At 37.8% G+C, this 17,681-nt stretch overlaps 1 long non-coding RNA gene across 2 annotated transcripts in view; it reads left to right on the plus strand.

Annotated features, from left to right (window-relative positions):
• Positions 1-17,681, plus strand: part of LOC111932058 (uncharacterized) — a 56,733-nt gene that overhangs the window by 16,761 nt on the left and 22,291 nt on the right. The window contains exons 6-8 of one of the 2 annotated variants that reach the window (XR_015289265.1): positions 994-1,149; positions 12,965-13,134; positions 15,909-15,986. This is a non-coding gene — a long non-coding RNA (uncharacterized LOC111932058). Of the gene's footprint in view, positions 1-993; positions 1,150-12,964; positions 13,164-15,908; positions 15,987-17,681 lie in introns of both variants that reach the window. The other variant, XR_015289266.1, reaches the window with a different exon arrangement.

Consider the following 17,681-nt stretch of genomic DNA (forward strand, 5'->3'; position numbering starts at 1 on the left):
GTTGGAGCAGCTAAACAAATGCATTGTCCCAGTTTGTTTAATACAAATTTCTTCCACTGCTCTGTCTCAGAGGCCATAGCACTGTGGCCTTCTCCTGTCCCGGTCAGCTAAATCACCTTATCAGGTCAGAGCAGGAAGGCTGGGGCTTGCACATCCATCTGGTTTTAGTGTGATCAGGAATCAGGACCTGTACTAGGTGGCAAGCATGGCTGTTTGAGATTGTTCTCTGAGACCAGATGTATTGAGATTTTGTACTTGTTTCATGGAGATGAAGGTACAACCTTAACCATCTTAATTACAGATTAAGAGTTGACACCTGAAATCAGACTCACACCTTGGATTTAGTCCTTAAAATAAACTCAGATGGGTAATAGTAGCTCCAGAAGCTCGTTTGAGAACTTAGTGGGGTGTTCCTCATATTAGGTAAGAAAATAATTATTAGAAAATGTAATATCAAGCTTTTTCTGCTCCATTTCTTTAGTTTTCTCTAGTGCTAAGTTTGCAGGAAAGAAAATTTACACTTCTTGAGTATCTGGGAAGTGCTTTTAAGTGTTTCTAATATGTCTGGTAGAGTCTGAGAATGCTTTAGTTGCAAAGACCTAAAACTGCTAAGGTTTTTGTTGGCTTGCTTTTTAACTTCTGCTAGTAATCTGATACTTTCTTATCTGTTCTTTTTAGTTGTACATTTATTTATGTTTGTTCTTTTATTTATATAGCTAAGAGAAATTTACTGTATCTTTTACGGTAATATCAGACAACAAGGTACTGTTGCTGCAACATAGAAAGTAGATGCAGTGCCATGGTTAAAGTGTGTAGTGCTCCTGCACTCCACAAAGGTACAGGAAAGTAAGGTGGACTTTACAAACAGTGATTAAAAGGGGATACTGAATTAACAAAGCAGCAAAGTGACTCCCTTGTCCTGTAGTTTTGTTATATACTTGAGAAATCCTCTAAATACTAGCATTAATTTAGCTCTGTTTTCACTTACTCCAGGCTGATGCATTCATTCTCCAGCAAAAGCCATCCCATGAGTGCTGTGGCAAGTGCCCATGCTAATTGGAAAAAACTACTTTGTGGACTTTGCTGAGTTAGATGACCTTCTGATATGTGCTGAAAGGATTTCTTGTGCATCCAAGAGGATAGTTTCAGGTGAGAAGTATGCTGACCAGGTGGGTGGAGAACCTGTCATGTGTCTTCTGTATCTCAGCAGTTGTCACAAGATTGCTAAAACCCCATTTTATTGGTGTCCATGAGTGATGCCTGCCCAGGGAGAAGGCAGTCCAGGAACACAACCCTGCAGCCTGAGGGGAGAAAGGCTGCTTGCAACCTCTCAAAAATGCACATTGATGTGCACTGGGCATAGAAAAGCCTATTGCACACATTGTAACTCCTCTAGGAGTGTATGCTCCTCCTGTTTAGAGAGTTTGTCTGCAGTACTCAGCTGCTCATATATGTCTGGACTTACTATATGAAATTGGAAATTCACATTGCACTGTAAATGTGACCCTTGTTCAGCCTATAACATGTAATCTATTATACTACATTTCATTACATTTTCTTACATACTTCTTACACAACCCCCAAGTTTCACTGGGTGTGTGATTCCCAAAGAGCAAGACCACTTTTCAGCATGGCTTTTAATTCTCTTCACTTTGTGAATCCATGCCAGTCTGCTTGGTGTTCACCTTCTGAACTAGGTAAGGAAACATTGCCATGGGGATTTTATAGAGTTATAACTTCTTAGTGATAATTTATTCATATTCAAATCCCTTTTGGGATATGTATGTAACAGAATCTTTCATTACATTATCTTACCTAAAATTTACATGAAACTCCAGTCCCACTGGAAGTTTCCCAGGACCTGGGACAAGTGCTTAATGAAGTAATTATTGCCATAAGGATTTTTCAGAGTTACAGCTTGGTGTTGTTATCATATTCAGTTTGGAAATTGCCTTTATAGTGTATAGGCATATAGGCAAGCTGAAAAAGGGAGATTAAATCTCAATTAATTTTGGATGCTTCTGAAATGTTCTGCTTTGGAAAGACAGAACACTTTTAGGAATTCTTTGGAAAGATTGAGACTGTGTTTAAAAAACTGCTTGAGCATCAGTTGTTTAAGCTGCATGATGACTCTGAAGCACTTGTTCATAAGCTTTATTTTCATCAACTTATACATGAAAAATACAAAGAAAATTACTTACTGAGAGGAGTACATAACAAAAAAACACCAAACAAAACCAAACTCAATTTTAAACTTGGGGCTCTCTGTTCTTGGCACATCCTACTCTTCTTTTTACAGATAGCTTTAATCCAGCTGCATGTATATTTAATATATTTGAAATATGCATGGTTGCCAAACTTTGTTTTGCACATAGATGATAGTGAATGTTCTCCAGCATAACCTTGGTCAGGATGCAAGTTACCAGTGCTATTCATGCGGATGGGTTTTCAGGTTGGTGCTAACTTTTGCTGGACATTTTCTTCCCTATTCCAGATTTACACCTGATGCAGTGGTACAGCTCTCAGTTGCACTACTGTTTCCATTTCTCCTCAGCATGAGGGAAACAACTTGAATCCTGGCTTGCAATCTGTCTCACTAATGCTTAAGCTGGTGTTCACAGCCCTAAGGGCTTGTAGGCAATCTAATTACATTCATTTCATAATTTCAAGAGATGGTATCTTGTAAACATTTTTAATGTATCATCATTAATATGCTAAGGAAAGAGATCTATTTCTGCCAAGAAAGAGGAAATAAATCTTCACTATCTCTTTAGTCCACTAGTTTACATTTAGAATAGAACACCTTTTCTGGAAAGCTGTTGGAGACATATGCTCCCATTATTATCTCACAGTGATTTATCACTAACTCTAAAATAAACATTATATCCAACTTACTTGCTTGCTACTGCCCTTGCTATGCCATTTCAGACTATCTTAAGGACCCAGCATATGAGTATTGATATGGGCTTGTTGGGTTTGGGGGTTTTTATGCCTGCACTCTGTTTTAGTATTGTTGCCACATATATTTTTTCCAATTTTATCAAGCAAAAGGGAAAGAAACAAAAACAGAATTGCCAGCTAAAAATCCTATCTAGAGAAGGCTAGCTCACACATGGAAACCAGTGCTGAAATTTTCTTATTGGAAGGATGCTGAGTTGAAAAATTTTCATGTACTAGGGGAAAGGGAAAACTCAGTAAAATATAAGATATGCTATATATCCTATAGGCAGAGAGGATCTTTTCACCTACATATTTGGGGCTGGGTGAGTCTGTGCAATGCTCAATAGCTCAAAACAGGCATAGAGCATGGTTTCAGTTGTATTTCTGCTGTCAGCTGCCCATAATCTCTCCATTTGTGAAATCAGACATCTGTTTTCCACTTCCAGCAACTTTTGCAAGTAACAAATAACCCTGTTTCCAGTTGAGTTCAGAAGAAGGGGATTTCTTGTAGCTGAAATATCATGGTGACCCAAGGCATAGGACAAGAGGAACCTGTAGCACAAATTGTCTGCCTCTTGGTTAGCAAATCACAGGCTGCACCCACTTCAGAAGAACAACTCCATTAAATCATAGATATTTACTTATATTTGAGATAAGAGCCCAGTGATCCTCTCAGTATAAGGATTACACCAGAGCTGGGTAAACCAAAAATAATTAACAGTTCCAAAACAACTTACCTTGAGTTGATATTCAGGAAGAGAGCGTAACAAGGAAGAGGATGAGGTTGGGGGAAGTTATACTTCTGTGGCTATATTTTAAAAGAGAAAGATGATTGGGAGCTACTGGAGTACTTCCTGGTGGCTAGTATTTTTTATTTTGGTTTTAAATGTTTGATCTGCATTGCAAATCTAGTTCTCACACTCTGCACAGAATGAGAGATCCATTAAGGAGTTTGGTCACAGGATACATCATTGATCCAACTTGAAAAATGAGGCAAAAGAGGAAGGAAGGTCACTGTTCCTCCCTTTGTTACTGTACCATTTTCTCCTTTGTTTTGGTGATAGTTGTTAATAGCTGTGTGAGGGAAGCTAGGTGCAAGCTGAAGCATCTCTGCTCTTTCACTGAAAACTTCACCCAGCGTCAGTAATTCTTCCTTTAAACCTTTTTGTTAAATGTCTTGGGCAGTAGATTAAGCCTGAACATTTAGGATATTTGTCTCCCTTGTGGAAAGGCTGGTTTAGGCTCATAAAGGTCTTTCACTGCAGGCGACATACTGACCTGTGCTGTTCTCTGCTTCCAGTTTGTTCTGAGGTTGTGCAGCAGCAAAACTGCTCTGCAGAAATTCTGGGATGGTTATTTGAAAACAAAATAAATAATTGCCATTTTTGCAATATTGCAATAATTGCAATAAATGCCAGAGGTATAAAACTCTGAGTGCAGTGGAGGCTACTGCTTTAGGATTATTAGAATAGCACTTCATGGTTTTAAAGCATTGAGAAGAATTGCCTTTTTACCATGTTTAAACTGATGTATACAAATTCAAAACCTGAAGGCTTGCCTATCGAAATTTACAAGATCTAGTGTAAATAATGCTATGAGGTCTTGGAGCAATGTTGCATCTTACCCTGTGGAGGAAAGCCCTGTGTTGCATAATTTTTAGTTCAAATGTTTCCTATTTTTCAACATCATCTCTCTAGTTATTTTATCTGGTAGGTTTTTAGTATAAAATATAGGCACGCAGCACAGAATACCACAGTGAGTTTTTCTGATAAAAATGAATGTAGCCTCCTAAAATACAGGAGCTGAGGTTAAAAATAGTTAGTATGTGGCAGTACAAGGTGGGGATTTGGGAGTTTAAGACACTCTAATTATTCACTAGACTGGTATGCTGCTGTCATCTTCACCACTTCAGAATAACACTTGGAAAAAACAAGTGACCCTCACTATCATACATAATGTGGCAGCTTAATTGGCAAGAAGAGGGTGAAAAGTAGGCTAGGAAAACCCTTTGAGACTGATGGAGCATATTTCAGTGGCTTCATCAAGATAATGTCCCCCAGGTGATTGAAAACAGCAAATATTTCATCAGGAAAAAAATATAAAGGTGCTTCAACCACAGAACCCCAAACATATTATTACAACCCCTTCTTTATTCTAGAAACTTTTCATATCCTACATATCTAGAGGAAAAATAGAAGAAAATAATTCATTTTAGTACCCATAAATTATGGTGCTACTATAACTAAATATGCCTTGCATTAGCAGTGAGATTTCACTCAGCTAGGCTCTGTGGCCATGAAATTAAGGGTACTTCAGTGCTATTTCTGTTCTGGGCATGTGTGCTAAAGGGCATGCTATGTGGTAACCTGCACAAAAATGAAAGCAAATACGTGTTACAACTGGAAATATACCAAGAGCCATTAGGCTCACAAAAGTTTATATTTCTTCAATATCCAGTTTACAGGCAGATTCTATAAAGAAACTTTTAAGTATAAATAATGTAGGCTACAAATTAAATCACAAAGTAAATGAAGACATTTTTGTGATTATGGCTTTCTAGATAGAACAATAAAACTACAAAGACAAGAACTTCTGGAATTTCCTGTACAAGTACCCTGATTCTGTTAAACACAGATTTAAATAAATGGTCAACTTTAAGTATCTATTTTAAACAAAATTAATGGTCCCATTATTAGAAGAGGTACATGCCCCTACATCAATAAAAAGCTGATCATATATATTTTTCAGTCATATTTTCTGTCAAAAATACACCATTATGTGATTTTGCTTCTTTAACATTACTGACATGTACCATGGCAACTACAATAAGCAACTGATTTGACCCAACAGAACGCATGGGAAAATGGAAAACGCTCTCCTATCATTACCTGTGCACAGGGTGTAGGTTCTTGTCACTGAATGCCCCATGTTCACATCAGCAGACTTGGTGCTCTAGAAAGTCTGAATTAACCTGGGTACAGCTTTAAACCACTGAATCATATTTGAAATGGAAATGAGTTAACTAGCTGTTGTCAATTAAAATAATTCCTGGCCAGCTGGAGGTCCACTATTGAAGGTAATAGTGTTAATCCTTGTTTTCTGGACTATGTGTTTGCATCCCAAGATCACACATCCACATACATGCTCTGTGCAGAGGGAATGAGTCGAGTATCTGGATGGGCCTGGCTGGAGTATATTCTTGGCTTAAGACATGTTCACAGATGGGCTGAGCATGAGCATTACTAGTAGCATGAGCTACTGGAAAAAAAAAATAAATTATTTCACAATCAGAAAAAATATAAAATGGGAATTTTGTCTGATACTGAAGTACAGATATTTATCACCACCATACTCAGTGCTGAGTATGCAATCAGGGATATTATATTTATATTTTACTGGTTCTCTGATACCTACAGCTTTGACCTGAAAGTAAACAGTGTCATTATAATGGTCCATACATGATCAGAGATGTCTCTTACCAGCCTTATTTCTTCTAGCAACTTTCAAGGCTGATACAATTCACGTTCCTGAATCAAATAAGCAAATAAAAAGTACAGGGGAATGTTTCAATTACACAAGTCTGTCAACCTATACAAAGAACGAAACATTTCTTAAATTGACTGCTGTGTGATATGTTAATTAGTCATCACCAGAGACGGAAGGCCTCCATTAGCAGGCAGATGCATGTAAGATGATCTTAAAGGAATATATATGCATAAAGCCTCAAATCTAACCATCTTATTTGCAATCTGTTACAGAGCTAGAATTTCGTTAAACATCTTGAAGATGTACAAAATCTCTTGTAGAGGAGGCACTGGCCCTTAAGTAATTGGCAGCAGTGCTACTCATTAGAATAGCCTCTCATCTGAGGTGCCAAATGTGCCCTTCGTTGAGCTGTTCAATAATCAGCAACCAATTGCTCCTCTTCTCACATCACTCAGCATGACAAATCAGTGATATTAACCACACGGGTTAAGGCAAATGCCAGTCATTGTTTACATCTCAGGTTAGCCAGTTCTCTTTCAATCAATACAATGTCTCTAAAAATACAATACAAATAGACTGGTGGTATAGTCTTCATAAAAAAATCACATGACTTCCTCACATTTCAAAAACAAAACAATAAATTGTACCAGTGCAATACAAACAGTGGTATGAAACTGGCTATATTTAACTTGAAGACTGTAGCAACTGTACTGGAAGGAACTGGTTGCTGCATTTGCCAATACCCAGGTTGAAGGAGGTACTAAAATCTAGTGTTTCAGAGTAATACAGTTTTAAAAGCCCATATGGAGGAAGCCCTTTAGCTCTTCTCAGAGTTAGCTTGTCAGAAGTACATTTACCCAGACAATGCCCAAGCCCTTCTCCAAAGCAATCGGAGTTAAAAGATGAGAAGCCCGGGGTATTCTTTCTTGCATGTGTTACTTCTCCTTGGTTGGCAGTGGATTTCAAATACTGTTGCACATTTGCATTTGGCTTAGTTCAGTTCCTCTCAAGCTCACAGCCTTCCCCAGTCTTTACCTATCTGAATAATTTAGTGCATTTTATCTGTGTAATCTGTGCCTTTTATCACCTCAGTGTTCACCTGTGGTCAAAGATCACTGATAAATAAGGAAAGCAATAGAATTTGTAATTCAAACAGTACTATCTGCTGCCTTACTGTGCCAGCATTAGCCATGAGGGCAAGCGTCTGTTCACTCTTATCCACAACATATTGCTGATCATCCCTTGGTTCTGGCATAGAACAGCGCTGTGCTTTCCACTCTTTCACTTCCTGACTTAAGCAACAGTATCTCATAGAAGTGAGCAGTGAATTCACTGAAATATTTACTTGACAATAATTAAATCCCATAATCTTCTTATCACTAGTTTTGTAAGCAATAATGATGGAAATCCACAAAGTACTGTGACTATCCCAGATTTAAAATGCAGATAATATGCTTGTGTATGCATACCAAATCCTGCTGATTCTGTCAGTTCAGAAAGAGCTGCAGGCTAAGTAGAGCAGGGTGATGTGCTCTGAAGTTAACTGAAAGGACATGAATCATAATTCTAAAAAGAGAGTCTGGGAGAAGGACAAGGAAAAGTAGCCAGTAATATATGAAATTTCTTGATCTCTCTGTTCCTAAACAATGTGTAAGGTTTGACAAGGAGGCCCTTGTTCAGCACATGATATTTTTCATCTGCGAGATCTTGTCCCTGCAGCCAAGGACACAGTAACATTACAGCTTACCTACTTCAATCCCCAGCTGTCCACCTTTAGCCAAAGTCCTGCAGCTGGTTACCGCTTGAAATGGCATCATTTTTTCTCCAGCTTTGCTTTCACTGGTAACAATAGCACAAGAGCAACAGAGGGCTCCTCGAGTAGTGCCTGTCATAGGTGTGGCTTGCAGGCTGAGCAGTAGCACAGCACTAGTTACCTGGTGGTGGTCTCTCAGTGTGGCTCCTTGTCTCTCTGTTTTCTCCCTCCCCTCTCTTATTCCCCCACTACATATAAACACAGTCACTTGATTTCAAAAGTGTTTTATAACATTGCTTTTTGTCTGAATTTTGACTTGATTTCTTGTTTCATTTCTGGTGCTCAAAGGTTCTGTTACACTGGTCTCCGTTACTCTCTCTGCATAAAGGGAGTAAGAATCTATATGCCACATTTAAGTATTTATTTCTTATTTCTGTTAAGTAGTATAGACACTAGGGAAAATAAAGGGCAGGATGTGATGCTCAAAAAATTTATCAAATACACATAGGGGCTGTTATTAAAAGTACATTCATCCAGACTGACAGTGGTGTCCCTGGGCATAACTCCCTTGTGCAGTAAACGAAGCACCACTCTGGGAAAATGCAATGCAGAGGGAATTTTTTTGCTTATGATGGGAATAACATAAGAAATACATTCTGAGATGATCAGGATAGCTATTACTGTGCTGTGGCAAGCTTGGGCCTTTAAATGTCTAGTCATTTTTCTTTTTTTAATGGCTCATTTTATATACAGTTCGTCATTGTACCACTGACCTTTTCTCTTCTCACTTGCGCTGATGACATCATGGAAATGACAAGATTACCAGGAGCGATGGAAATAGGTGCTTATCATTGTACAAATTAGCAAAGAGCTGGCAGCAACAGGAACATGATAGTCTGCCACATCTGCTTGGGTGCAGATGAGAAAGCCACAACCCAACCATCTAAAATTGGCAGTCGGAATTTAGTTGGGGACAAAAGTTCCTGTTTGTCCAGAACCAGCTTCTTTCAATGTGGGAGCATCCAGATGAAAATGTCTGATTATCATCTATTACAACATGGAGTTAAGCTATTTTTCAGCTTCAATAGATAAATAGCACAAATGTTTATCAGTAGCTCCTATTTTAAATGTAGAACTTAAGCATATTTTCTGGGCAGGATTTCAATAATTACTTCCACATAAGAACCTCCCCACTCATTTTAATGCCCTTATTCAGTTTTACAGTTACAGTAAGTACTGATATGCTTTAACTGTATTTCAAAGTGGTTTTAAAGTTCTCATAAGAATGTACGGTTCTTGTGCTATCATTTGAAATGTGTTGATATTCCCAAGATGTTAGTCTTGACCCAGTGCAGGAATATGATTAGGCTTTTAGCAAAGCTTTATTAATAGATTCATATTCGTGGTAAGAGTTAGGAATGGTCTTAGTACCAAATTGAACTGGGGCCTTAGAAACTTGAGTGTTGATTTACTAGGAAAGTGCTGCAGAGTGAACGAAATAGTTAAGCAGAAGTCAGCTAGGTAAGAGGATCACATAGAACCAAATACTTGTGTAATCACACTCTGGCTATGATGGGAACGAAAAGAATATTTTGGGTTGTGCTCCCTAGGTGATCTGCTGTTCTAACACACCTCCTCTGACTTCTGTCCCTGTTACCACCACCCCCACAAAAGAAACAAACAGAAGACAAGAAAAACAAAACTGGATGCTGTTTTCTGTTTACAAATTTGTTTTCTGTGCATTATCAGAAGTTGTTGATATCTATGGAATAGTTGAGGGGAGGATTAGACTGCAGTAGGTCAATCCAAGGCCACTCAAGCTGGTATTGACAGTGTTGCAATGACTGCACACATAAAAGGAGGTTCCAGTTTTCTTAATAGCATTGTGGTGGTCTCAGCACTTGCTGAGGATGTTTACTTTTTGTAATTCACAAACAGGTAAATGTTTCTATAAGAAAAAGCTTTTCCTTTATGCTCAGGGGTATAATGGTTTCTACTAACTCAAGACCCAGACAGAGGGAGGAAGTGAAACCCCAATCAAATATATAGGAGAAAAACTATTCACAGGGAAGTAATAGGGAATGTCCTTCAATAGTCTTTGTGATTTTAAGGGAAATAATTATGTAGTACCTTCTGCCTTTGCTTTCTCAGAATTTCCTTTAGCATTCTTCTGTCCTGTGTTTCCACTGCTCCTGTGGATCCTGCATGTGGTGTTAGTGAGACTGAATGAGCTGTACTGGGTAGCCCAGTGTTCTACTATTTTGTCAACAGAAAAGGATGTCAGAACAGCACCTGTTTCCCTGACTGCAGGCATTCTGGTACTTTATCTGTACATGCATAGCTGGAGGCTGTACTAGATCTCTTTGCTCTTGTGGTTTGGTAATTCCAGCAGCAGGTAGCTTTGGCAGCATTTCATATCCGTAATTGTCTCCGTGACTGTCTCTCAGTGGAGTGGATGTGCTCATTTCTATCCATGATTCTTTTATCCTAAGGGAATAACTGGAGCTCACTAATGTCCAGCATGATGCTAACTGCAGATTGGGTGATGGCCTTCATACCACTGTGCCACATCATGGTTTTCCTACTGCTTTTAGATCTCCCTGTGAATAGCAAAAGAAACCTACAGGCTCCCTGCCTGGGTTGTCACCTCTCTGGGAAGTGGCTCTATGCAGCTACTCAAATTAATTAGCATACACAGGGAGGGAGAGAGCCAGGGGTTTGTGGAGAGATACCAGCTTTAATGTAGGCAGCCTCATCTTCCTCTGCAGACAGTGAAAAGGAAAAGGTCTCCATAAACAGTCCCTATTTTTCAAAATATTAAGTGACTATGCCAGGCACTACAATTCCTCTTCAGTTTTCAAATTTTTTTTAGCAGGCAGCTAAAAATTAGCTCCCTATTACTACGTGAACAACAATGAATATCAGCAATCTTAATTCAAACAAGGAATTACCAAAAATCATAAGATGACTATGGTTAAATGCAAGGTAATCCTCAAGTTCACCAATACATGAAAGTCAGTAACGTTCAGAAAAAGTGTCCAAGTCCCTGGCCTGCTCACAACTTTCTGAACTCAATCAAATATGCTGTTGGTTAAAGTGCTTAGAATAGCACATGTGCAAATTTTAATGTAGAGCCTTTCAGCCTTTCATTCTATATGTGACAGGAGATGCTTCCGTTTGGACCCTTCATTTGTCTTAAAAAGATGTGTGGGGGTGTGTCTCTTCCCATCATCCTCCATGCAAGCTGTCTCAACAGACTTGCTTCCCAGGATAGCATTAGGCTTTTGGACATCCCTCAGAGTATTTATTTCTTGTAAAGATCCTATTGCATTGTCAGCACTTAGCACCAGATAATAATTCTGGAGCCAGACACTCCCATCACAGGCCACAAGTCACTCCTATTGATTTCAAATACAATGCCGCTTTTATCTCCATTCCATTCAGGAAGGAATGTGGTTGGGCCACCCTCACTTTATACATCATAAGAGTAACACAAGGGAGGAACTCTTAGATAGAGGCAATGCTGCTTTATCTTAGTTTCTAGAATGGGGCACATAAACAGAAGGGTTTTTCTTTTTTCTTTGAAAGTGAGATATTAATTCCAATAAAATTATGGGGGTATCGTTGCCTTCAATATACATGGGATATGATAAATTTTCCTCTATAACTTTAAAGTCTTTTGAGCAGCTGGTTAATAATTACTAGCCTTCATAAGTGGCAAGAAATTAAAAGTTATGTCTTAACCCCAAACTAACTGTATAAAAACCAAACAATTTCAGTGAATAAGATTAAGAAGTCTGGTTTGATCAGGTTCCTTCACCACAATCAGAAGAAGGAGAAAAATGTACATGGAGTGAGCACAGGTAGGTACCACACTACCACATGAGTGAGTGAGGAGGGCACACTTCAGAATTTAGCATGTGTCTTGCTTTGGAATCAATCTGAATGACTAATGGTGGGGAAGAGATATTAGAAGGGAATCTTTTTCTATACACATTGCCAAAAAAAAGGGCTGTTATTAAGGCACCAGTAGAATCTGAAGTTACAGACAGGCATTAGACATGGCTGCTCATAGCAAGACCCAGGTGCCAATCTAGAAAAGATACATAATGCTTCCCGTAGCAGCATCTGGCTTTTTGGCAGAGTCTACACACTTGGGCATTGATGACTCTGGATTTGCTTTGTAGTCTCTCAAACAGTTGCATTGCAGTGGCCCTGGGCAAAACTGCTGAACCTTTTCCTCCATAGCACATCATTTCACATAGCATTTCACAAAAGAATTACCACTGAAAATGAACATAGTCTGTGCAATTAGTCTGATAATTAAGACTTAAGTACTGGACAGAGATCAAAGTGCTTGTAATCTGCAATAAAGTTCCTAGAGTTGTAAGGATTTTCAAAATGTTAGCTCGTGCTTTATTGCACCTTCCATTTATTGTGTACCCATGATAGCAGCAAACACATTTTCCCAGTGGATATCAGCGTGTATAACTGCAACACCTGTTAGTACAGAAGCCTGGTATTTCTCACAATATGATTACTCTGTCAACGACTGCCATAAAAGGTGGCATCTGTATTCATCAAAAAGAGTTATCAATAAATGTAAAGCCATACCACAATTAGAGATCTCCAAGGAAGAACAAATCCAACAAAAAAAAATGTCAACGACAGTATTTAATTACTAAGATTGTTAATCAATAAAATGCCTTCATAACTTTTAATTAAATTTTTATTTGAACTGGATGTTTAGAAAATCTGATTCTTTGTTTTTGTTTCATTTAACAGTTGCACTACTAAAGTACTGGTGGCATCTGTGAACAACCTTCCTCGAGGGGACACTTCATGTCTGTAACTGCATTTTGTCACCTACAGAGGGTGTTAAGAATCTTGTTAAAAATAAAGGAAATAGTTAGGAGACATCTCGCTGTAGCCATTATTATAGTGCAAATTACCAGGTAGAGTAATCCAGAAGCTGTCATGAAAGGTTAGTAAGAAACTGTGTCAGGAAATCAACCATACAGCAATTCATCATGGCCTAACACTAGCTCTAAATTGAAAGCTTTTAAAAGGCATTGTTTTATGAAGTAAGGGACATTAACTTTTTTTTTTTTTTTTACTGCACTGAATAAAGATAACTAGGAGAGTGGTTCTCTCATGAAAGATATAAAGACATAATGATGAAAAATGTCAATTATTTTATCGCACAAATCTGCAGGCAAGGTAAAAACCAAAGAGAGGTTGCTACAATTGAAGGAGGCCATTGCAATATAATACCTCGCCTTCATTTTCATTTTAATTTTGAAATATGCTGCCTGACTTTTGCAATCCTTATTCAGACAACAAATGACAAGGTTTCTAGATTACCAGTCCAGTCCCTAGAGGCTCTGTAAGATGTCATGAAAATACAAAATTTGCCTTTCAGGAAGTTTTTATGAATGCAGTCTCAATACTGATTATAACACAAATTGCCACTGTTCTGTTAAGGGATATTAGAATAGTTTGTTGCCATTTGTCTTTTAGGTAAATAAATGCTATCTGCCTCTTCCTTTGACGTTCAGGGTTAGCTAGTGAGTGCCTTGTGATGTTGACTCTGTCTGGTTCTCCACTGCTGCAGTGCCACTGAGGAGGCCACAGCTGTTCTCTGCTGTAATGTGCAATATCCATGGGGCACTGTCTGAGGAATGCCATCGCTGCTCTTTAGGAGTTTGTTAGGTCGCCCTCAGAGCTATGTCAGAGCACAGGACACAAAACTTGGTCTTTTACAAGGCACTACAATTGTACTTGGGGTTAGGAGTGGAACCAAGCACAAAAAGTCTCCAAACAGCCAAAATACTCAACCAGTAAAAACCCAAGAGTTTGCATAGTAGTGGTTTATCATGGCTGGGTGAAGTGGAAGGAGGGCAGTAGAGTTTGCTGGAGGTAGCCACACTGAAAATTTCCCTTTACAAAGAGAAAAAGCAGACAAACATACATTGAAACCCTGATGTTCAGAGGCTTGGTTAGTTGCCAGCATCCCCAGGGCTCTAAAATAGCTTTGTAATACTTAAGAAGCAGAACTCTGTCAGAAATGATGACCAAAAGTGTGTCTTTATATTCCATATGAAAATGTCTCAACAAGTACCAGTAACCAGGGGTTGCATTGGCATTAATAAATCCATAAGTGTTTAAAGACAGTTGTCTCAGACTGAAGGCATCCCATAAGTTTAAGTGACAGCTGGAAGAACTCTGAAGATGATAAATAGAAACAGTAATGAGCAGAAAACTGTAAGATGGCAAGTTCAATCATATCACACTTTACTGAAGTCTCTGAAAGCTCTTGGTGTGCTATAGAGATCTATGAAAAAACACGGAGAAGAATAATGCAATTATGAATTAAGAATTCTTTTTTTGGGGCTGACTGATGTTTAGATGGCAGAAAGTTTAATTACAGACACAAACTCACATCAAGTGTGCGTTGCTGGTAAAAGGTTATATTTATATCCAGCCTCAATGTGCTACCAAGGGCTAGTCTTCATTTGCAATGTTAGTGATATTTTCTGAACACTTGTCAGAATGGAGCACTCACTTCTCATGGTTATAAAAATACCCTTATGAACAGATAATAGCATCAATCACTTTTAGTATTTGAATGCCAGATATATATGAAAACCCTGCTAACTACCTTCAATAAAGAACTTTAAAAATTGCTCCTCAAAATACATATACATGTATTTTAATTCACAGGAGAACAGATTAAGAGAACTCTCCTTCCATGACACATTGGATGAGAATCTGTCTTGTTGCAATGCTAAAAATTCTCAATCCATCAAGTAAATGCAGATTCAGGGCACCATCTCGTATTTCCTTGTCAAATAAATTATGCCTTATATCAAAGACCACACAGATTCCTACTTAACAAAACAGGGGTATGTCTGAACATATCATAAATGTGAAATATGAAAGAAAGCAAAATGAGACAGCCAATAAAATGTGAGATTTGTAAGTCAGATTGCATATACCTTAGAAATAATGTTACCAATAGTCAGAATCTTTGATTAAAGAAATATTCATAATCTGTCACTAATTTTCCACAGAGATTGATTTTTTTTTGTAATTTATATATAATAATAAATGACCTGAAAATGTCTGAGGAAATTAAAAGAAGAAAAGTAGCAGATGAAATTGTGTTTATATGTACATTTTTCTTTATTTGCATAAATATAAAGATGTTTCCCTTTATTTCTCTCTTTTTTTCAATTAAAAACTAAGCTGGGAAGAGGATGCATGTTATCCAAGGACAAAGTTTGAAGATATAAAATTATTGAGAATAGTCAAATGTAAAACCATAAATAGAAATTGCCTGCAGCTGTCATAATAACTGTCTGGGCAATAAAATGGCAGCTAAAATTCAATGAGGGCAAAATAACATGGTAAAGTGTATGAAGTGTATGAAGGAATCAGCTCCTTGCCACTCAAGGAAGACACCTTGGATTGGGTTGCTTCATAAAACCATGAACTTGGTATTCCTTAGTTTTCATAAAGCAAACTCTGTCAAGAATAATTTGGAAAGAACTTTCAAAGAAAATACTGAGCTGATTATACTTCTGATGCCCTTGTCTTGGATATAGCTTATTGTTCTGGTTAGGGTATAATAAAATGTTACAGTAGAACTGATTTAATCAACATAAAACCATGTTAATAGTGCTTTCCTTCCAGAATGAATGCTCCTCATTTTGTTTCCATTTATTAGAAGCCCTGCATACTGAAGCAGCTTTCACAGATAAAGACTCTAAAGAAGTTCTGGCTAAACCAGAAAACCAGCTACAAGGTAAGAATTCTAAAGTATGTATATAATTATCTAATTATTTTTTTAGTGGTTTAGGTAATATGCTGCACTTTATGGACAATTGGCTCCTGTCAATAGACTTTCACACTGATATTGTAAACAAATTATCATATGCCTAGTTTTCTGATTAAAAATGAAGTTTTGTGGTATTCTGAACAACACTTTTTATAGATATATATATACTTTTTGTGGTAACTGAACAGCTCATTCAGTCAAATCAATAAACATCTTCAAAATCTCTTATTTAATCTTTATAAGAATAGGCAGTCCTTCTCTAGGAGCTCACATTTATCAGTAATGATCACAAGCGCTTATTAATCCTTCATCAACCCTGCATTCGTGTGATAGTACCTGGCTCCCTGCATAAAAGAGGCAGTAGAAATTCACCTCACGGTCCATGCATCAAGCTTCTGAGTTCTTGGCAAGGTAGCCTGCTTCTTCAGACTGACATTAAACTTGATATAAAATCTTCAGATGAAGATGAATCTGCCATGTAGAAATCGTTCCAGTGTTTAAGTACCCTTTGCACTTTATTCTTGCTTTATGCTTCACTGTCTTCTCTCCAGTCATTAGATCTTCCTATACTTGTGTCTGTTTATAGGTATCAGATGCCTTCATCTGTAGATAATTATGGACCATGATCAAATTATCTCTTAATTAACTCAATAGACTGAGCTTATTCCAAATCTTTACAGAAAGGTATGGTAGGGGGTTTTTCCCTCAGATCTTTTCTGATATGTCAACATACTTCCCAAGGGGGGGTACACCCCACACCAAACACACTGCCTCAGAAATAGATTTGATGTCACATGTATCACTGTTATTACCAACCTCCACATTTTTCCCGGTATTTCCATGTACATCTTGAGGAACCACATTAGTCTTTCTCTGTCCTTCTGTGACATCTTTTCCAACTGCTTTTCAGCAATGACTTCCAAATCTTCACAGCCTCTACTTTCCAAGCATTGTTTTCTGTCCTTCTAACAACTGGTGCATCACCCACAGCTCTTCATTATTTTCTTTGTTTCACTTTTCTATTACTCTTATACCCAGAAAATAATATATGAAAAAACCAACCCTTCCTGAAAATTAAAATAAACCAATATGTCAATATCTGCCCTAAGTTGTTGAAATGCAATCACAATTTCTTTCCCTCTTTACTACTACAATAATATGTTCCAGTTGAGAAGGAAGTGTGATAAAAGGAACATATCATGGGATGGAAAAAATGCATTGTTTCTTGATTATGCCCTGAATTGTTCTGACAATTTCCCTCACGTTTCATCCTAAGTAGATGAGCAAGCACAGCATACACATATTTTCAAACACAAAAGAAGCATATGAATTGTGCTAATGAAAGGGGTGGTGGGAATAGAAAGGAGATGGCAGTTCATGACTTAGGTTCATTAATCAAAACTGTTTGAGCTCCTGTCCATGGGATCTTGCAAGTGTCTTTGGGTGGTCTGACCTGGCTTTACCATAAGGCTCTTGTAAGAAACGGGTGATTATTTTTTTCCCTAATTTGAGACCAGACAACAGTGATAAGGATTCTACCAGCTTTGGATAATATTATTAAATTAATAGCAATCACATCATGTCTCATATTCATGAAAGTGAACGAATGAAATTGGCTAAATTGTTCAGCATAGTGCTCCACCATCTTGGTATTTTCAACCA

This window comes from Cyanistes caeruleus, chromosome 7 (genome assembly GCF_971803275.1).
Source record: "Cyanistes caeruleus chromosome 7, bCyaCae1.hap1.1, whole genome shotgun sequence".
In the NCBI taxonomy this organism is placed as follows: Eukaryota; Metazoa; Chordata; class Aves; order Passeriformes; family Paridae; genus Cyanistes; species Cyanistes caeruleus.